General features: G+C 29.8%; 1 protein-coding gene across 4 annotated transcripts in view; it reads left to right on the top strand.

The window, feature by feature from the left end:
• The window catches only part of Pgant9 (polypeptide N-acetylgalactosaminyltransferase 9), a 220,130-nt gene that overhangs the window by 67,383 nt on the left and 137,237 nt on the right, over nucleotides 1-15,510 (top strand). For 2 of the 4 annotated variants that reach the window (XM_074252634.1, XM_074252636.1), the window contains one exon: nucleotides 7,680-7,746. The exons of the other annotated variants lie outside the window; for them this stretch is intronic. The gene's annotated coding sequence lies outside the window, so the exon portion shown is untranslated. The remainder of the gene's footprint in view (nucleotides 1-7,679; nucleotides 7,747-15,510) is intronic. 4 annotated transcript variants of the gene reach the window in all.

A 15,510-nucleotide genomic window follows, 5' to 3' on the forward strand; every position in this document is an offset into this window, starting at 1 on the left:
TAAAAATAAGTTTGAAAGAATCAATCAATTGATACATTTTTGAGTATTTTGATCACAAAAATAGATGTACATTTAAAAAATGGCCTGCAGAATTCAGTCTTTTATAATTCAATTATTGTATAATTGAACAAAAATTAATCTGATAACTCTAAAATTAGATGTAAAAATATTCCATTTTTATCAGATTTCCTTGAAGTGAGCACGTCTTAAATTTTAAAGTCTTAATTAAATTATTATGATGGAAAAAATAGGAAATCCATAACTCCAGATATACTTGACCAATCGGATCTTTTTTAGTTTCCACTTTTTTGTCAAATTAATCGAAAAAAATAATCACTTATCCATTAGATTTTTACCTTCGAAATTCGAAGACCATTTTTATTTTCATCCGAAACTTTTCACCCTTGAAATTTCAATATAATTGCAAAAAAATGTAACTTTGAAGTTTAAATCGCAAAAGCTAAAAAAAAAAAAAACAAAACCAAGACCGTTAATGTTTTACTTTTTAAAGTTTTTTTTTTATTTTTTGGTTATTTTATTCTCCTCTGACGAACTCAGCGTTCAGGTTGACGTCGAAACAAACTACTTAATTTGCGGTCCAGCAGTAAAAATAAAAACAACAAAAAAAGCCCTAAAAAGTAAATCAATGTTTAATCACTCGCACTTATACATGATTTTGTTCCGCAAACTTTCCGTGAAACAATAATACAATAAAAAAGTTTTATAATCGAAAAGTCCCACTTCAAACGGTATTATGATTGAAAAAATAATGATAATAATAATAAATAACATGACTCGAAAAACGTAGATAGTCCAAAAATTTCCATAAATATAAAACAAATTTTTTTTTTCCATAAATTCTCATTAAAATCACTGGGAAATGTATGACGATCGTAAAGTCCACCCTGACGCTTCGCGTCGCGTTGCAATTAATTACCAGAGCTCTAATCTAAATACAAAAAGCATTTATCGTCGTAGGAGATCGATTAAAACCAACTGCAAATAAATAACATCATTTCGATAACAATAATTCTTATCATTTTCAATAAAACCGCAATAAATGCCGATGCTTATACTGTTCATTATTTCTGATGGGTATGAATCTGCACCTTCGACCTCAGGTTGAGCAGGTTGAGCATAATACTTCATTAAATCATCGGTTGCTTTATGTCGTTTAATTACTTTTTTTTTAGAGACCGTCTAGATTAAAAATGTATTAAATAAGTTCTTGATTGAAGAATTTTTATCTTGTTGGTCTGGGATGGTTCTGCTGGATGATGAATTATTAGATAGCTCCTTAATAGTACATCCGTACTCAACGACTTGATGATAACGAATGAATAGATAAGAAGAGAAGACAATAATATATAGTATTAAGTGTAATGTTTTTCTGTATATGTAGTAAGTGTATGTTTATACTTATATGAGTATGTACATGTGAGAATATAAGGTTACTCGATACTACCATTCTAATACGTCGTATCCTACAAAATTTGACAAATTGACTTTTTTTGAAAAATGAAATCATAACAATATTATGCTAGTCGTATTATAATTTTAAAGATCAAATAGTTTAATTACTATTTTTAAACAAATATTTTCGTCTGTCGAATCCCATTGAATCAATGTTAAAAATGAATTGCTTTTACCGTCTGCTGTAAAATTTTCTAAATGTGGGATACGACGTATTATAAAGGCAGTATCGATATCTTAAAATTCAGTTTGGTGCCGAATCGATACATTAAACTACAAAGTAGTTTAAATAATGTATAATTGATACTTTTTATTACAAGTTAGTTCTTAGTTTCGCTACTAGATGGCTAAATTCTCTCGCTATCAAATAAGTTTCATCAGAGTATATGTAGGCCTCAACACTTTTTTGTTAATAGAATAGATGATTGAAGGGCTATTGAGAATGAATTGTATTATACAATGCTATTGAAATTGGCTTTGAGTTTAATAAGCTGGATAATAGGCCGACTCAATATGTTTCTTACACATTCTGCTTGAAAATTATTTTCTACGTTAATGAAAATCCAGTATTTAGTACAAATTTTAAAACATAGGTATTTTTGTTTAAAAATAGACAATTAAAGATTATATTCTAAAATTTCGAGTAAATTCACTAAAAATTGATGAAAATGCTTGCAATGAGTTAAGAATGGAGGATTTTTCAATTTTTGTGAAAATTTTGAAGCATCTCTACGATAATTTGTCGTAAACTCGAATTATTTTAGAGTAATGTGATCTTACTAATGTGAAATTAGTGATTAATTTTTTTTAGAAGTTAGTTCTTAATTTCACCGCTAGGTGGCTACCATTTCTCACTAATAGAAATGTCTTATCAGTGTATATATAAATCTCTTAATTTTCTTCTATCAATAAGTTGAATATTAAGCAACCCAGTAAAAAATTTTTCGTCATTTTGTAAAGTGTTAAAATTTGTGTGTAGAATTTAACATTCTAGTGTGTTAAATCATTAAATCAACACATAAGAATGTTAAATTCTACACACTAGAGTGTAATATTCTACACACAAATTTTAACACTCTACATAATGACAAAAAATTTCTTACTTTGTAACTTTGTATTTAATTTTTACATTTTACCGTGGAAATTAAAGTACTATAAAAAAAAATTACTTGGTCAGAAAGAAATATTCTTGGTAAAAACACCAGTTAAACTACTTGAAACCTCTTTATAAAGTATTTGCGGCTAATTTTTGGAATAGAAAATTTAAAAAATCCAACGAACGTTAGTATTATTGCTACAATCCTGTAATTTTTCGAAGAAATGTCCCCGCGAAAAAAAATTTCTAGGTAAAATATAGGCATCTTGAAAATAGTATTCGTGGTTGGTTACATTTTCGAATATTTAACTTTTTCTCTCTTTCTTCTCTGTTTTATTTTCTCGATTTCGTCCTTAAAATATTTCGAATTAATTTTTCTCAAATATCTCGAAACAAAAGCGAAATTTTAAAGAAAATAATTCTCTTGAATCAAGTACTTTTTATCAATAATCAAAGTTATTATTTGAAGTGGACAAAAGCTAAAAGACTACCGGATAGTCAATATTTATTTCATCAATAAGCTAACAGACAGTCGACAGCAAGAAGCGACTAAATACAACAAAAAAAAGCTTGAAAAAAAAGTTTGTTATCAGAAAAGCAGAAAAGATGCGTAGTTCTATTTTATTCTTGTCAGTCGGGAAATTCCAGCGCAAGAATGAGAAAGTAGAGGACGGAAGTAGATAGCATCAGATAAAAGATAAGAGGTCAGTACAACTATTATATTGAGTACCGAGGAGCTATCGAGCGGTAACGCTCACTCTAATATACTGTACTGAACTCACTATAGACAGCTGCAACTTGAAGAATTTCTCTAGAAGATGGAACCCGAGTCATGGCTGTCGAGAGTGGACATTTTGTCGAACCGTGATCGATCTTTCCTTTTTCTGTAAGGTAGTTCACTTTTTTCTGGCAGTAAGTGTTTTGGGATTGGATACCATCAGCGAAATCAAGATCGGGATTTGCTATGCTGTTTTTTGTGCTATTGGAATTCTGTAGGTACAAGCAACCACAGAAAATGGATGCCGGTGAATATAGAGAATTCCTGGAATTTTCTGGCGTAGGAGGGAGAGCAGTACAAACAAACAAAGATGGGGGAATGATAAAAATTGTTTTGGTGGTAGAAGTTGAGTTAATAGTCGAAAGTAAAGTATTTTAATAATTTTATATATTGGAAAATTCCGGGTTGGATTAGTTTGTTTTGTCAGAAATATTATTTTCGTTATTAAAAATTTTTCGGATTGTTCGACTTATTCGATGAACTTTGCTGCTTGAATTATTTACATGGAAATAGTTATGTTTCAGAGGAGTTGGAGATTTTTTAGTTTTAAGAAGATTTTTTTTGGCTGGACGAATACAGTTTTTATTGGAGGTTGTGCAGTTTTTAAAGCTATAATGTTTACGGTTGATCCGATGGATATAAATGTATAGAAAAATATAAATACGGGTCAGTTTGAAATAGAACCATTTGTAGGGTTTATTGGGAAAAAAAAAAAAAAAAAAGCACTTGAAAAAATTTGACTTTGATTTTAAAATATGTAGTTTAAATTGATTCTAAAAATTTACGGGTAAGATCAAGAAAATAAAATTAAAAAAAAAATTAAACATTTAAGAATTTTAATCATGTTAGATGATTTATTATAACCATCTCTTTCTAATGTATTTTATGGTGTATTTTATGGTGTATTTTATGTGTGGAAAAAAGTTGAATCGTTATATTTATACTCTGGTTATATAAATACTCTCGTAGGATTTCTCTGGTAGCGAGAGGGCGTAGCCACCTAGCGGTAAAATCGACAACTAACTTGCAATAAATAGTATCAACTAATTTCACATTAGTTAGATTACATTATACTAAACTTTATCATTTTCACATTAAATTATGATTGTTATGCTTTAAAATTTCCATTTAAATCGTGAAATCTTAAATTCCGTTCAAATTTCGATAATTTTTATCAATTTTTAGAGAATAAACTACCGAAAATTTTCTGATTTAATCTTTAAATATCTTTTTGAAACTGCGGTAGTTACATTTTAAGATTTTTGCAGAACATCTGACTTTCATTAACATGAGCAACAATTTCCAAGCCAAAATATTAAAAATATCTATGTAAATAGCCTAATATTCAATTAATTTAGTTAAAATTAAATTTCATTTTTATTAAACAGCAATGTTCATTAAAAATAGTTCTCAGTAATCTATTTTAGTAACAGAAGGTAGTTTGGTTCTCTCATATACTCTGGTGAGATATTTCTATTAGTGAGAATGCGTAGCCACCTAGCGGTAAAACTAAGAATTAACTTATAAAAAATGCAGAAATTCTTGCAAACAAACTTGTTTTTTTTTTTTTTTAAACAATACTTCTCTTGGATCAATAATATTTATATTGAATTAACTACATAGTAAAAATTTTCCATGATTACATCAAATACATTTAATGTATAATGTAGCGTTGTGTTTAAGCATTTACCTATGAACTACACAAAAACATGCCTTCATTATGTATCGTTACGCACGATTGTGTGTAAGATAACTTAAAACTCTTTTAGTGTGTAATTTGTTTTACTAACGTGCTAACTTTCTAATTGCACAGAATTTTATACGAAAAAAAAAATTTCTACCTCAATTTAAAGACTAATAACCAATTTTTCTTCCTTCACCTAACAGCTTCGTCACCCCATATTTCATGACAGAAGCCATCCAATTTCTGGTGGGATTAAAAAAATAAAATTCCAGTTATCGAAAATCCCTTTCCAAGTGAAGTAGAACCCCCTTGCCCTTTGGTCTCTTCCTCCAAACTCGGTATTAGACAACTACGACTAGCTCGTAATAGCAGACACTGCAGTGGACTAAAATTCGTTGGTATGCAGTTCGACGCTTGCCCCAGTACAGGTACGCGCTCCTTTTCAGTTCTGGAGCTGTAGACTCCTTAACCTAAGACAGAGACAAGGAGCTAGAATTTAAGCTCCAAGAGGAAGACGGAGACTGAACCTTTGGGTAAAATACGGAGCCTTGCTGCATTGTAAGCGATAAATCTGAGAACTGCCTCTATTAGTGGCAGCAGTTCCTGCGGAACCTCCATCTCCTTCGTAGCTCCAGCTCTTCAGTTCTTGTCTTCTTCCTATCTCACGTTCACTATATCATCCGTAAATTTAACAAAATTCCTGTCCCCTCTGCCCTCCTAGATATTTTCGCCCTCTCGGCTCTCACTTACGTGATATTGGACGATAACAAAAAATCACGAATCTGATGACAAGTCAATTTAATTTACCAGTCCTATATTTTTATTCCGGTTAGTCTCTTCCTCTTTATCCTTCTACGCTTCTTTCCTTGCTTGAACTCGGGTACAATTGATTACATAAAAAACTAATAGTCTAGCAGGAAAACCCATAGAAGCGCAAAATCGTTATTATCTTCACTACTGCAGACATAGCTCGCTGGTTCTCTGATTTACGAGCGCTCTTAACCTCTACACTCATTTCTGCCCCAACTCCAACCCCCGGCTCAAAGATCCTTTAGTTAATCCTCCATCGACTAATTTCCGATCTATTGAGTCATTAAAATAACTTAGTCATTTTATATTCACCTAAATTTCATTATAGACACTGATGTTGTCGATGATTAAATTCTTACAAGCGAATGAAAGGAAAATTTATATTAAAGCTTCTGCATGAATTTTTTTTAAAGCTGTAGTTTTCAAATGTTAATGCAAAAAGGTATAAAACTTAAAAATTAAATTTTTGGCGAAAACTAAGTAGATTTTAAAAAAATTTAATTGTTTTGCCGCTAGGTGGCTACGCTACTCAATAGTAGAGAGATCAAATCGTGGATACTAGTATACAGATTCGAGAATTTTTTTACTAATTAACTGCACTCAATTGAGATAAAATTTTTTGGCACAGAAGATACTCAAATATATAACAATTAATTACAAAAAAAAAATATTTATTTTGTTTAAGAAATTTTTTTATTAAATTAATTTTTTTTTTTTTTTTTTTTTTTAATTAATTTTATTTTAATTTACGAACATGTATGGATAACACTCACATTCCATGTTTGTAAAGGTGGATCTTCTTAAGAACTCCGCTGTCCATCTTAAATTTAAGCAAACTTCTACTAATTTTTAATGATTATATCTCTGAACAAAAAATTATAATTAATAAACAAAATAAAATTTAAAACATAATACAAAGCAATGTATTCTCCACTAAAGATTCTTTTTTTTTCCTCACATTGAATCTTAAAAATTTTCCACCAAGTATAATCTAAGTGACTATCCAAAATAGTTATAAAATTGTCAATTAATCTATTGATTTATCAAACAAAATAAATTGAAAATTTGTATTATTGTTAAAATATTTCGGCTGTCTTTCGATAAAATTTTTATAAATTTTGTTGTTAATCTTAGAAAATAAATCTCCTGTGAGATAAATTATCTTTTAAGAAACTTCGATAAAATAATTTCGATTTAATAATTATCTATTTTGATAATTAATATTAGCAATTTATTAAACTCACTTACGTCCTTTTAATCAGACCTGCCTGACAAACTAATATCCGTATCCGGCAAATTGTATAGTTACACCGATAATATTCTAAGAAGAAGACCCGATTTTTTAATCATCTATAAAAATTAATAAAAATATTTTGCAAGTGATGGAAAAAATAGGAAATATTATTCGATGAAAAAAGTTATTTAACTTAATCATGAAAAGTTAAAGACTGTCTTTTGAGAAAATCATTTAGTTCTTTCTCTTCATCTATATTAAATTATAACAATGTACAATTGAGTATTGGATATTGTTATTTTTATTATTATTGTGCACTTGAACAGCGAAACTTTAAGGGTGCTCGGTTCAAATGGGCTCTACAGTTTAAATAGTACATTTAATTGGCACAGTTTATATATTATTACGTTTCATGGTCTAATGAACGTGCCTCGAGTTGTTTTAGATCGATAACTTAATATTGTGTCAGAACATTAAATCCCTGCATCCGGCTAAACACTTTTGTTTGTTCGTTTGTTCCCGTGGATCTTGATAAATGCACTTTATTTTCAAATGAATTACTTTCGACCAAGTCTTAATAAAATTAATTTATTTTCTGTTCTAGGTAAGCTGAATTCGATAGTTTGCATGAGCCTTGTTCAAAAATAGTTTATGAAAAAAATCTTTAAAAGGTCAGTAATATTTAATAATTAATTGCTTCTCTTCTGAACTCAATTTAATCGATGTTACATTAATAAATAAAATAAAGAAAAATATTGTAGACTCAAGAAAATTTTTAAAAAATTTTTAAAATGGTTACCATTTACTCAAATTGTTTTTTAGGAATTCTTCCGTGCTACTTTAGCATATGACGGATGATAAAATATAGAAGACAAGGAACGTTGGATCGGGACTCTATAAACTTGTAGCGACATTTCTATGCTAGACGCTTCTACTAGAGAAGTCTTTAGCGGAAGCGGTTATTTTAAATAGCATTTCTATCACTTAGGCTTTAGTACCCGCGGATACCTTAAATGAGTAGAGATACGAGAAAATTGGTAGAGATTTTTGGTAGATTTCATAGAAATCCAACTATTGCATTGATCCTTATGACGGAACTTTCGAAAAATTTTGATATATTTCGACTCAGCTCGTCAAGCAGATTCAGAAAATATATATGGTTCAAAAGTTTGCATATGTATGCATTATATTGTATATATACATACGATATAACCGGCCTTGTCTCTTCTCTAACTCCTGCAACTCAATACGATTTCAATAAACCATAACATACTTATTCTTATGACGATTTCCGAAATTAAATACGAAAATGAGCCAAATCCGTTGATTAGTTTAGAAATGAGAGCAATTCAAAAATTTTTTAAAATTGTAAAAATTCATATTTTGGCAGTTCTGTGGCGGATCATTTTTTAATGAAGTAACTTATCGAATTTATATAAATTGCATTTTAAAGCCCATTAAACCAGCTTTAGTTTTCATGTCACTTCATTACCCGCGGGTCCCTTATTTGTTGTTAGTTCAAAAAACAATAAAATAGTATATTACACCTTTTGGAAAGGAAAGTAAAAAAAAGCCTCAGATCACATGTTTGTCGACCTCGGCTCCGCCTCGGTCCACAATTACATGTGATCTGAGGTTTTCTTCTTTACTTTCCAAGGGCTGTATACTATTTTTTGTCCGACGAAGGCGGAAAGCGGCAACTTTATTAAGCGCAGTGGAACAAAAGTTGTCACTGTCCGCCCGGAGGGCAAAAAAAAATTTGGACCGTCTAATTAAGGCTCAACAATTTATGAAAAAGTATATATCTACGAAGTTGGACAGAAAAAATTGTATGGGTTGCGTCTCCACAGGTACGGTCTTGCGTAAAAATGACGGATTACTTAGCTACAAGCTCATATTTTTGCGGTGTGTATAATCTCTAATTTTTTGATAACATTGTGCCATGACAACTATCTTCATTCATTTTTTTTTATCCTATTAACAAAAAAATTTCTTGAATTACGAAAAAGTTTTTTGAGCCTAACAAATTTTGAATACCAAATTTTTCTTGGTTCAACTTTTGTTCCCACAAAATTCAGGTTCAGGCACTAGACCTGGAGACTAGCACGATATAAGCCCTCGCTTACATATTATATTGCCCGAAGGCACTCTACCCCTGGCGTGCCTTTCTGCAAAGTTAACAAGGTCATCCACTTAGATATTTGAAGGACCTGGCATGTCCTTAAGGCAAATTGCATCTTTCAGCTTCAGTGCAGCACGATTTTATCTCCTTATACCCTTTTACTTCTCCAGTACTCCGTAAGAAAGTCCTCTTTCATTCCCTGTCCCTCTTGGTGAAGTGAAGCCTTCTCTGGGATCTCTTATTTCGATCACGAATTTATTGCGCGGAATGCCGTATATTCTTCTTAGTGGGCTCGAAAATGCAAATTCTATTCGGGAAACAACTGTTAATAAATAAATTAAACAAAGTTTGAAACAGTTCCCCGAATATTTTTGTATATCACCCACGTATTTAGCTCCTCCCTCTAAATTAATTAACAGTGCTCTGCATAATTTTTAGTTTCCAAGCGCTTCGTTGAATAAATTCTGATTACCACTCAAAATAATTTCATTTTCATTTATTTTGCTTTGCGTCGTTTATTTGTTTTATTTTATCGAGTTAATTCTCCGTAATGAATATTTATAGAATCTACTGAACAAACGTTGTTTGAGCTTAAAACTTTCAAAAAATATTGCGTTTGTTTGTCATTTAAACCGTGAGGGTGAATATGAAATATTTTAAAAAATAAAAATGATTGAATGTTTTTAATAAATATTATTTCTTTTATATTTTTTTTTTTTTTTCACAGTAAAATTACTTACTTTAACAAAAACATTTTTTATTGGAATCAAACTTTGAAAAAATATATGGAATACTAAACATTTGCAAAAGACTTTTTATGCGGAAAATTTAATCCACTACAAAATAAAAAAAGTGCCATTCGGCAGCCGAAAAGGAAGTAGATTTTTTACTTAAATAAAATCACAACACAAATAATACAAATACTTCAATCACATTGCTTAAGCTCTTTTCATTAAGTTAAAATGATTGCGATAGTAAAATTTCATTAAATATTCACAGATGAATAGATTATTTTTAGTCTAGGAGAATGAAGTGACATGAGAACTAAAGCTGGTTTAATGGGCTTTAATATGCAATTTACATAAATTCGATAAGTTACTTCATTAAAAAATGATCCGCCACAGAACTGCCAAAATATGAATTTTTACAATTTTAAAAAATTTTTGAATTGCTCTCATTTCTAAACTAATCAACCGATTTGGCTCATTTTCGTATTTAATTTCGGAAATCGTCATAAGAATAAGTATGTAATGGTTTATTGAAATCGTATTGAGTTGCAGGAGTTAGAGAAGAGACAAGGCCGGTTATATCGTATGTATATATACAATATAATGCATACATATGTAAACTTTTGAACCATATATATTTTCTGAATTTGCTTGACGAGCTGAGTCGAAATATATCAAAATTTTTAAAAGCTCCCCCATAAGAACCAATGCAATAGTTAGGTTTCTATGAAATCTACAAAAACTCTCTACCAATTTTCTCGTATCTATAATCATTAAAGGTATCCGCGGGTAATAAAGCCTAAGTGATAGAAATGCTATTTAAAATAACCGCTTCCGCTAAAGACTTCTCTAAGTAGAAGTATCCAGCATAAAAATGTCGCTACAAGTTTATAGAGTCCCAATACAACGTTCTTTGTCTTCTATATTTCATCATCCTAAATATGCTAAAGTAGCGCAAAAGAATTCCTAAAAAACAATTTGAGTAAATGGTAAACATTTTTTATAATTTTATATTTAATAATTTAAAATCATTGTTCTAATTCTTATCAACATCTTAAAAAGTATTGTTGCTCCATTTAAGAGATAATTGATCTCTAATACCAATTTTATCAAGTATAGTATAACTATTTCTAGTATGTATAACCCGCAAGCCTCATTACCCTACCGTAGTAAAATAAGGCCTGTTCGCAAGGTTTTTGAAAAAATTTAATTTTATGTTTGTTTATGATGAAAATTACCATTACTCCATTATATTTTATGGCTAATGTATTAATTTGAAAATTAATGATACATTGCAATAATTAAACGCAATATTTTCAATTTTTTTCAAAATCTCCCTTAGCTAGACCTTATTACCCGCCGGTACCTTACTTATAATTTCAATTTTAATTTTTTTGTAAAGCTGTTTGTAAAATTTTTTTATCAGGATCCATGATTCAAAATTGAACACTAAATTACGGCTGGATTATTGAAGGTACGAAAAAATGATAAGAAACTTTTTTTGTTAAAAATTTATTTCTTTACAAAAAAGGTCCTGATCTATTTTTCCGTATCTCTAATATTTTACTCATAATTTTAATTCTTCGCAAATAATTTTTTCGTAAAGCCGTTTCGAAAAGATAATTTAAATTAGTATGCATACTTAAGAATTGAAAACTAAATTACGGGTGAAATATTGAAGATACAAAATAATGATAAGAAACCTTATTTATAGAAAATTTATTTTTTAATTAAAAAGGTTTTAGTTAATTTTTTTGTATCTCTTATATTTTACCCATAATTTTAATTCCTCCCAAATAATTTAATCGTATTTTAACAAGTAGTTTTTTCTTAAGCGCAATATTTCTATCATACATAAAGTTATTAATAAAAATAATTGTATCAATTTATACACGAAACAAGATAGTTTATCTTTACCGCGAAATATTTCACACAAACTGTCTGCTTAGATAAAAAATTAGCCTTTGGATCTTGAGGATGATTTGTATCGACGTGTACGTCGTACGTAATATAAGCATTGATAATAAAAATAAATAATGAGAAGCAATCGATCTACGACTCACGTTAGTTTAGGTTACGGGTAAATTTTATGCCTGTCAAAAAATAGATACATTCATTATTTTAAACTTGATGTTTAAAAAAAACACATGTAAGTAAAAGCATAAATACATAAAAGAGGAGCGTAACGAGGCGAAACCCCTCACTAAACGTTCGTCATGTTGCCACGTGCACAATGTACCTCGTAAGAAAGACAAATCGGACAGTTCTTAAGACAAGCAAAACAGTTGGTTCCACTCTGTACTTTTCTTATACATATATATACATGTATACAGACTGCGACAACTACAAAAGTACAGTAGTTTAATTTAAAAATAAAAATAAAAATAAATAACCTACACTCCGGCTTGACAGTAAAAATAATGAGAATTGAATTGGTAAAAAAAGGTTTAATTAAATTTTTTTATTAATAAAATTAATCGGAAAAATCTAAATAAAATAAACGGGTGGGTAAAATTCAATGATCAATTGATATTGAATCCGTTAATGGAAAGGAAATATTTTTATTGGGAGCAGAAAATACCGGGGAGTTTATTATATTTTTTTATTATTAGTATTACGCGATTGGCTGAAGATGGTGGGACCCAATTTTCTCGGCAACCTCGGAAAACGGCTCCATTCCTCGAGGATTCAGGCTAATGAGCTTCTTCAATTGATGTTATAACTGCTTTCATAATATAAAGCTAAATATTAATATTTTATAAAGCGTTTATTCTTTTTGATCTCGTATTGAAATTCGTTGAGAATTATGGATTACCTTTTTTTAAATTATGGACTAAGAATTAGAGATACGGAAAAATTGTAAAAAATCATTTTTGCAGGAAATTTGATTCTTAAAAAGTAAGGCACTTTTAAATTTTTCCGTACATCTTATTATTTAGCTCAAATTTTATTGCACGTCTCAACGTGAAGCGTGAGTAGTGCTTTACTCTCACTCACTCAAGATCAAGCAATTATCTCGGCTTAGATTGCTTTTATCCGAACTTTTTTGCACTTTGAGTATTGAATGAGTTGTTAAATATCAACAATAATACTTTTGCATGACAATAACTTAAAAAAACACTATTTTTTTTCGATAGTATAAAAAAAAACCATTTTGAAAAAATATTTCGGTGGACGTCGGGTTGTCTGTTTCAAACAGTAATATTCGTTATATGAGTATCGAAAATGCTAAAGTATAATAATTACAAATTTTGGCTTTGATATTTATCATTTCGTACCTAAAAAATGATCGCATGATATATAAAAAGTATCAAATACACACGGAGAAAAAAAAACAGCATTGATAACTATTTTGTACAGTACTCAGTACTGTTTTAGAAGAAAATAAGGTTAAAGTGTTCAGGACAGTAGAGAGCGCTGTATAAAAAGTACTGACTATTGTCTGCACACTACTGACGCGTGTTCTGGCACTAACCAGTGGTGTTTCGCACATCACTCTCTACTGTCTATAAACATTTTCCTAATATTTGTACGAAACAGTAATCATTGCTTTTTTATTTTTTCCGTGCAGTTACTAAATTTCTAATACAAGCAACGTCAATATTTACAAAGTAAAATGGTAAATTTTAAACGCAATGCTAAAAATGAAACTGTAATTATTGACTTGCTTGGACTGGTAAAATACATATTTTAAGAGTAGAATTTTTATTGTTTCAAATGTTGAATTCTCCTAAAGTGTGACCCCTTCTCCTCATTTGAGTTCCCCCTTCTCCTTATAGTATGTACTATATATTGAAACGGTAATTTTTACTGTTTGAAACTGTAATTTTTCAAGACGAGAAGTCGTTTTTTACTATAGTGACAGCTATTAATCACTTATTTTCGATGTTAAATTATAAATAGTGGCTTCTACACTTTCTACATTAAGTTCTGCAATATTTATATTTTTGCCACCCAGATGTCCTCTTTACTGTTTGAAACTATAAAAATTAACTGGAATCCGAGTGAATTTTACAGTTTACTTTTTTCCGTGTCAATATCAAACTCAAATGTTTACGAAACACAAAATCTTTATAAATTATTCTATTTTTGATAAAATTGAAAAAAAAAAAAATGTGAAAAAATTATGGACCGTGAAAGTAAACATTTATTATCTTTTTTTTTTCCAGAAAATTTCAGTGAAAAATATCAATAAATTTTCTCGAATGTTACGATATAAACGCGTGATATTTCCTCGCGAGTTCGCTCACACTTGATATGATATAAAAAAAAAGAGATATAAACAGAAACTTAGTACCCGTCTATGACAGAAATCCCGTTTAATGGTCCATGATTCCGTTTCCTCTCTAATGGATTCAATATTTCCATGTCTCGAAGGTAGGCCCTTTTCTAGATTTTTCATTTCCTCAGTAGACTACTGACAGCAAATACTGCTCCAACGAAACGGAATTTTCCATTTTAGTGCGTCCCAAAAATTCAAAAGGATCATAGACAAGAGCTTCCAGGTCTGGTATCTTCCATAAGATTCGCTTGAAAGCTCAATACCAAGTTAAAGTAAAAGTAAATAAATAAACCCTTTGAAGTTGTTCTCGGTGAAATAAAAATACAAACTCCAACAAATCACGCCCGGGTTAGAATTCGGCATCACAATAAAATGGATCCCGGGATACGAATAAAATAGTAATGGTGGAAACTAAAGTAAAATGTGTTCAGTTTGTCTATGTCTAAATAATGTCTGAGGCTTTTTATACTTTATAAAAGAATAGAATTCGAATTTATATACATATACTATAAATATAAATAGTATAAACGTAAAACCTCTCTGACAATTCGCTTTGTATCATTCAAACCGAGTGTTCTTTTATCTAACTCATCCGAGGAGAAATACTCACCACTACCATAAGTTTATATCGCTTTTTGTTTTAACTGTTGAAAAATATTTAAATAACTAAAACTTTTTCATATAAAATAACAAATAATATTACTATTGATATTACGAAACAACTTTAAGAACAGAATTGAGAAAGGAGCAACTGTAATACCGTAAACGATACTTTTTCCAAGGGATTTTCGCTACTTAACTCTAACACCCGGCAGTTTATTTTATTGCACGCCTACGGCGCAAAATGAAACGGTTATAGGGGGCTTCAATATCTTTAAATCGATCTAGCTATTTTGGAAATGCATTTTTGATGGATGAGCTACGGTCTCGATAGTCCACAAAGCTTGAAAAGATAATTTTTTTTTTTTTTTTATGTTAGATCTTAGCTTTGCTGCTAAGTGGTCACGCTCTCTCGCTAGTAAATTTTTGACCAATTTTTAACTAAATACGGAATCATTATTTCTTCACTATAAAAGTAGCCATAATTTCTAAAATATTCTTTGTAGGGGAAATTCCTAAGAAATCAAAGTTGTAGCTTACAAAATTTCCTACGGACAACATTCATACTAAAGGTCTATTTTCAATATTTTAGGAGATAGTCGCTTAAATAATGTTTACATAGTAAAAATTGGAAAATCAATATTGAGTTAGATTTGAAGTAGTCATGACTACTAGAATATTTATATTAAGAGAAAATCATAGT

This window comes from Cotesia typhae, unplaced genomic scaffold, assembly GCF_013202065.1.
Source record: "Cotesia typhae breed Kobodo isofemale line unplaced genomic scaffold, CoteBio_Ctyphae scaffold_121, whole genome shotgun sequence".
Lineage (NCBI taxonomy): Eukaryota > Metazoa > Arthropoda > Insecta > Hymenoptera > Braconidae > Cotesia > Cotesia typhae.